Source organism: Neophocaena asiaeorientalis, unplaced genomic scaffold (assembly GCF_003031525.2).
Source record: "Neophocaena asiaeorientalis asiaeorientalis breed wild unplaced genomic scaffold, Neophocaena_asiaeorientalis_V1.1 scaffold114, whole genome shotgun sequence".
Taxonomy (NCBI): Eukaryota; Metazoa; Chordata; class Mammalia; order Artiodactyla; family Phocoenidae; genus Neophocaena; species Neophocaena asiaeorientalis.
In genome coordinates this window covers 4277890-4284571 of record NW_020173116.1, presented here as the reverse complement: position 1 = coordinate 4284571, position 6682 = coordinate 4277890, and positions in this window count along the sequence as shown.

Here is a 6682-nt window from a genome sequence, read left to right as displayed (position 1 = left end):
GATTTTAGAATGGGAAGCGAGAAGTGAAATTTAGAGAATATTTAGTAGATGAAATCATAAAATCTCACCCCCAAAAATAGTTTGAACGGGGCTTCCCTGGTGGCGCAGTGGTTGAGAGTCCGCCTTCCAATGCAGGGGACACGGGTTCGTGCCCCGGTCTGGGAAGATTCCACATGCGGTGGAGCGGCTGGGCCCGTGAGCCATGGCCGCTGGGCCGGTGCTCCGCAATGGGAGAGGCCACAACAGTGAGAGGCCCGCGTATCGCAAAAAAAAAAAGCGGGGGGGGGGGGGGGGGAGGAAACTATGACCTGGGCACTCTGCAGTTCTCTTAGGAGCAATCCCTCTGAAATGAGATTCCCTGCTGGCCAGAAAGGAGACAAATATGACCAAGAGTCATCTATAAGGTCTCGTGAATGAGGGCAGGCAGCCTGCAGAGCGGGACCATGTGAGTTGGGCGTGGGTCTGAGCATGGTCCCTCAAGCCCTTTTGTTCTCCTAAAAGAGAGGAAAAGGAGCTTAACTAGAATCACAAACTGGCCAAGCCTAGAGAGCTCTGGGACTATACCTGTAAGCATCCCAGGAATATTTGCATGGGAGAATCTCCAGAAACCCAAGATTTCTCTTAAGAGGTGCTGAGCATTGAATTTTTAAAATATTACCATCATGGAACTTTATTTTGAGGTCACTTGCTGTAGGGTTTGAACATGTGAGTTATATTTGCCTGATACCAAATTGATTGGACAATATTCTGGTACAGATATAAAAGCCACCTATAGATTCATTGCTGTGAGATGGACTCGAAAAATTGAATCAGTTTCTCATCAATATACTCCCCCTTTTTTTTCTCTCCCCCTGGATTAAGCAGAATACGATCAGTTTCTTGTGACATCTCAGAGACTTTAAAACAAATGTGCTTAATGAACCTCCAGGAGATTCCAGGGCTAGAGTGGACTGGCTTTTGGAAACTTATTTATCTTTGTGACCCTTTTTTTCAAGAAGCATTTCTTGAGATTAGTGTTTCATGGGACACATGAAATAACTGTAAAGTAATCTTCTATAAAAGACGCTTTTCCTATTAATCCCCAGTTTTCTGTTCTTTTTGCTTGCAGAACAAAGCTCTCAGTCTGACATGAGAGGCCCTTCACACTCTGTCCCCTGCTCTATAGCTGCATCTCCCACAATTTCTGTTCAGTGATGCAGCCAAATTCACCACTCCTGGAACCCATCAAGTCCATGTCCATCTTTTGTTCACGGAAGAAGGATTTATTTGGTTTGTATGACAAGAAAGGCGTATGTACAAAGTCCTATCTTCGTATGTGTGCACAAAGGGCCTTTTGCATTTAAAAAAGAAATAAGTAAGGCTACCAGTTCTGTGAGGCCCTTACAGCTCTGGGAAACATAATATGAACTAAGAACCAGTCATAAGAGCTGGGGTTTACATTCAAAGGGCTTTTCTGAAAGCTTCTGTCTTCGTGGTTTTGGTTATTTATATGCTTTGGTTTTGCAGAGGACCAATTAGAGTTTCCTCCTTTAACCATCACAGACAAGCAGAAGGAAAAAAACAAAGTCTCTGGTGTTACCACAAGCTAAGAAATGCACCCAAATGCCTGCAGAGTGATACCATACCGTAGTCAAGGCTGGACCTGAGTTGAGCGGGCACCTGTAGACGCCCTTCCATGGCAAAAGTTTGCTGTGCTTGAAAAGTTTCCCTTCGGAGAGAAGATTCGCTCTCTCACCCTGAAAGAACCTTTAGTTGGGGGTTATCTCTGCTCCCCGCTGAACTGCTCATGGCTGGCTACCTGGTACACATTCAAGTTCATGACGTGCTTGGCCTTTTGACTTAGGAAAACAATTCTGAGGAAATGTGGGAGGCCTGAGCTCTGTGTGGAAACCACCCTTCCTGCCTTCTTTTCAGAACTAAGATCAAGAACTTAGTCCCCCCCTTTCTTATGAAAGGGGGACTTCCCTTAACCTTCCCAGTGGTTAAGACTCCGTGCTTCCACTGCAGGGGGCATGGGTGAAGGTTTCGGGGAACTGAGATCCCACATGCCTCTCAGCCAAAAAAAAAAAAAAAAAAAAAAAAGGTTTTTTTATGAAAAGGCAGTTTTCCCCCAATTTAGCAAAGAGGGAGATGGTCAACGGAGAGGTGGTCAAAGGGATAAGGTGGAGGACAGCCTTCCACCTTACAGCCTCTCTCTGATCTCCACTTTTTAGCTTCTGCCAATTCTACCAAAATAAACTGGTAAAGGAAGCACAGATCTTCCGCGCCCCACCCACTGGCAGCCTGGCCACAGCCCCATCTGCCTTGGGGTTTCAGAAAAACAGATCCATATCTGAGTCACTGTTGGCCTCTCTGAGTGAAACAGGGGCTGGCCTCCAGGGTCAGGTGATTGTCACACTACTGAAAACGTAATCACCAAGCCAATAGGAGGAGTTTATTATAAGCACACATTCCCTGCTTCTGGAATTCAAGAGCTGCAAGGAAGCTGCTTTCAAATTGAAAGGAGGATTCCAGGATGCTGCAGGCTGCTGGGAAAGGACGAATATGGGAACATCTCCTTACCTCAAAGCACAGCTGCGAGAGAGGAAGCCTGAGTTTCTACAGGCTTACCAGAAGAGCAGGCGTAGCGGGCTGACAACCATCCACTTCGCTCAGCCGTGCTTGATCATTTCTCTCAGAATGTGGTAGTGAGAGGAAGGCTGTAAGGTGCAGGGTAGTATTGGCTATGACTCCTGTTCCTGGAGGGGGTCTCTGAACCCAGCACTAAGGGAAGGGTGGAGGCCCCCACGGTCTCAATTCCAGAACAAGTTCAGGAAAACACCACTCTTTCTAGTCATTCATTTAATCATTGGTCATTTCACAAATATTTATCATTTATTTATTTATTATAAATTTATTTATTATTTTTGGCCGCGTTGGGTCTTCGTTGCTGCGCACAGGCTTTCTCTGGTTGCGGCGAGCAGGGGCTACTCTTTGTTGTGGTGTGCGGGCTTCTCATCGCAGCAGCTTCTCTTGTGGAGCACGGGCTCTAGGCACGTGGGCTCAGTAGTTGTGTCACACAGGCTGAGTAGTTGTGGCGCGTGGGTTCGTTGCTCCGCGGCATGTGAGATCTTCCCTGACCGGGGCTCGAACCCATGTCCCCCGCATAGGCAGGCGGATTCTTAACCACTGCACCACCAGGGAAGCCCAGCCAAATAAATTTTTAAAAATTAAAAAAAACCTGATGAATAAAGATAACAGCCACCCATCCTTCAAATCTCAGCATCCAAGCTTTAGAATGTGAAAGCCAAGAATTACACAACATGTTAAAGAGGCATCAAAATTATAATTGAAAGACACATTCTAGTTTCTATTTTTACTTTTTGGCTCTTGAGAGAATAAAAAGCCTTAGGACTGGAGGCACCCAGAAAAGACATCTTGAAGTTGATCTTTAGCTGCAAATTTATTGTATATTTACCGATATCTAAGGAAGAAAATTTCATTGCTTCCTGGATGAATCACTCTGGCGTTGTCTCTTGAGTTTATCTAAGACGCTCTGGTTTGGTGATCAGAAGTGTTATTATTCTACATTTTCACAATTCAACATCACCGTGCAACAACCCTCAACAAGCCGTATAAGCCTCTCAAACAGGGGGATTTATGTGAGTCTGTGGGCTCAGGTGAACTGGGGGGACTGAAAACACAACCCTCGTCCACTGGGCCAATGGATGGAACCTTCTTTGTCGTGAGCAGGTAGCAGAGCTCTCGCCTTGAGCTACCATGAGTCACTGCATGTCTTCCTGCACAGGAATCTTTCGTGTTGTTTCTTCTCTGTTTTTGCTTTGAAATCTGTTTTTTAACGTCCAGGTAGTTATTTATTTATTTATTTTAATTGAAGTACAATTGATTTACAATGTTGTGTTAGTTTTGAAATGGAGCAGGACCCTGTGGTCTTTGCCCCCCATGTCCTCAGTCTGCCTTTTGTCTATGGAAAAACTTTAGCCAAAGAATAAGTTTAGTCAGAGAAGTGAGAAAATGCAGAAGCAAAGAAAAGCAGTCGAACAGGACAAAATAATACTAGGTTAGTCAGTAAGCAAAGTCAAGGCCCTTTAGTTCCTTCTTAAGGGCTATAGATAATATTCTGAGCCATATGCTCTGAGCTGTCTTACAGATACTAAAACCCCCATCAGGTGGAAGAAGTTAACTACATGATGACCAGACTGTAGCCATGACACAAGCTGCCGCAATTCTGAGAACTGGCCTCAAGGAAATGGGGATAAACCGGCCCTGGAACTGAAGAATAACCGTACTTAAAACAATCAAGAGAGGGCTTCCCTGGTGGCGCAGTGGTTGAGAGTCTGCCTGCCGATGCAGGGGACACGGGTTCGTGCCCCGGTCCGGGAAGATCCCACATGCTGCAGAGTGGCTGGGCCCGTGAGCCATGGACGCTGAGCCTGCGCATCTGGAGCCTGTGCTCCGCAACGGGAGAGGCCACAGCAGTGAGAGGCCCGCGTACCGCAAAAAAAAAATAACAAAAAAACCCCAAAAAACCATCAAGAGGATGCTGATCAGACCACCGCATGGCCAATTTCAAGATGACTGTCAGAGCCGACTGTGCTGTTTCTGCCTGTAGCCCCCTCCCTCCATCTATAAAAGCTCTTGCCCCCTGATTGTTGGGTGGGGGGAGGAGTTGGCCTTTGGACAGGAGTCCGCCCTCCCCACCCGCTTCCCATGTTGCCAGCGTCTAAAATAAAGCAAACCTTCCTTTCCACCAACCTTGCCTCTCTATTGGCTTTTGAGCAGTGAGCAGCCAGACCAAAATTTTGGTTACAGTTTCTGCTGTACAGCAAAGTAATTCAGTTACACACACACACACACACACACACACACACACACACATATATATATTCTTTTTCAGATTCTTTTCCATTATGGTGTATTATAGGATACTGAACATAGTTCCCTTTGTTATACAGTAGTACTCTGTTGTTTATTTTATATATAGCAGTAGTTTGTATCTGCTAATCCCAAGCTCCTAATTATCTCCCCGCTTCCTCTTTGGTAACCGTAAGTTTGTTTTTCATGTCTGTGAGTCTGTTTCTGCTTTGTAAGTAAGTTCATTTGTATCATATTTTAGATTCTACATATAAGAGGTATCATATGCGATTTGTCTTTCTCTTTCTGATTTACTTAACTTAGTGTGGTAACTTTTAGGTCCGTCCATGTTGCTGCAAATGGCAGTATTTAATTCTTTTTTATGACTGAGTAGTATTCCGTTTTGTGTGTGTGTGTGTGTGTGTGTGTGTGTGTGTACACCACATCTTTTTTTTATATAAATTTATTTAATTTTTGGCAGCATTCGGTCTTCGTTGCCATGCACAGGCTTTCTCTAGTTGCAGCAAGCAGGGGCTACGCTTCGTTGCGGTGCGTGGGCTTCTCACTGCAGTGGCTTCTCTTTGCTGCAGAGCACGCGCTCTAGGCACGCAGGCTGAGTAGCTGTGGCTCACGGGCTCTAGAGCACAGGCTCAGTAGTTGTGGTGCACGGGCTTAGTTGCTCCACGGCATGTGGGATCTTCCCAGACTAGGGCTCGAATCCATGTCCCCTGCGTTGGCAGGCGGATTCTTAACCACTACACCACCAGGGAAGTCCCTATACTGCATCTTTTTTAATCCATTCATCTGTACATGGAATGTCCAGGTAGTTTTAAAACCTCCATTGAACAGGAAGAGGCAGGACAGTCATGAGGCCTCTATTTCTCTAGTGCAGCTCTTGTTTCTCAGACTTCACCAATGAAGAGAAAATCCAGGGCCCAAGTCATAGCCCCAGAGACTGATCCTCTAAGGCCCACTAAGTCTTCCTGGAACTCTAGCTCCACAGTTGGCCATGCTAAGGCCCCACCCTAGAGTTCTTCCTTTCCTCAGTACTAGACATTTGTTGTTTTTGTCTGCCCAGCCTCCATCGCCTCCTTGGCTGATAGAGGAACACTGATTTCCTGTAGGATCATTCCCTTCCCCAAATTACCATATGATCTAGCAATCCCGCTTCTGGGTCCATACACAAAAGCACTGAAAGCACCCATCTTCATAGCAGCATTATTTACAATTGTTAAAATGTGGAAGCAACCCAGGTGCCCATAAATGGATGAATGGATAAGCAAAATATGTTATATACATACAATGGAATATTACTTGGCTTAAAAAGGAAGGAAATTGTGACATATGCTACAACATGGTTGAACCTTGAGGATACTATGCTAGGTGAAATAAACCAGACCCAAAAAGACAATATTGTATGAGTCCACTTATATGACTTACTTAGAATAGTCAAAATCTTGGAGACAGAAAGTAGAATGGCGGTTGCCAAGGTTATTGTTTAATGAGTATAGGGTTTCAGTTTTACAAAATGAAAAGAAGTCTGGACATGAATGGTGGTGATGGCCACACAACATTATGAATGTGTTTAATAACATTGAACTTCATCCTTAAAAATGGTTAGAACAGTAAATTTTATGTTATGTGTATTTTACCATAATAAAAAAAAATTGGAAAAAAAATCTCTTGGGAGCTTTTAACCAGTCTGATGCCCAGGCTGCATCTCTGACTCATTAATTACATTAGATTCTCTGAGGGTGGGATCCAGGCAGCTATATATATATTTATAAAGCTCCCTTGGTAACCCCAAAGCGGTTAAAGCAGTATCCTA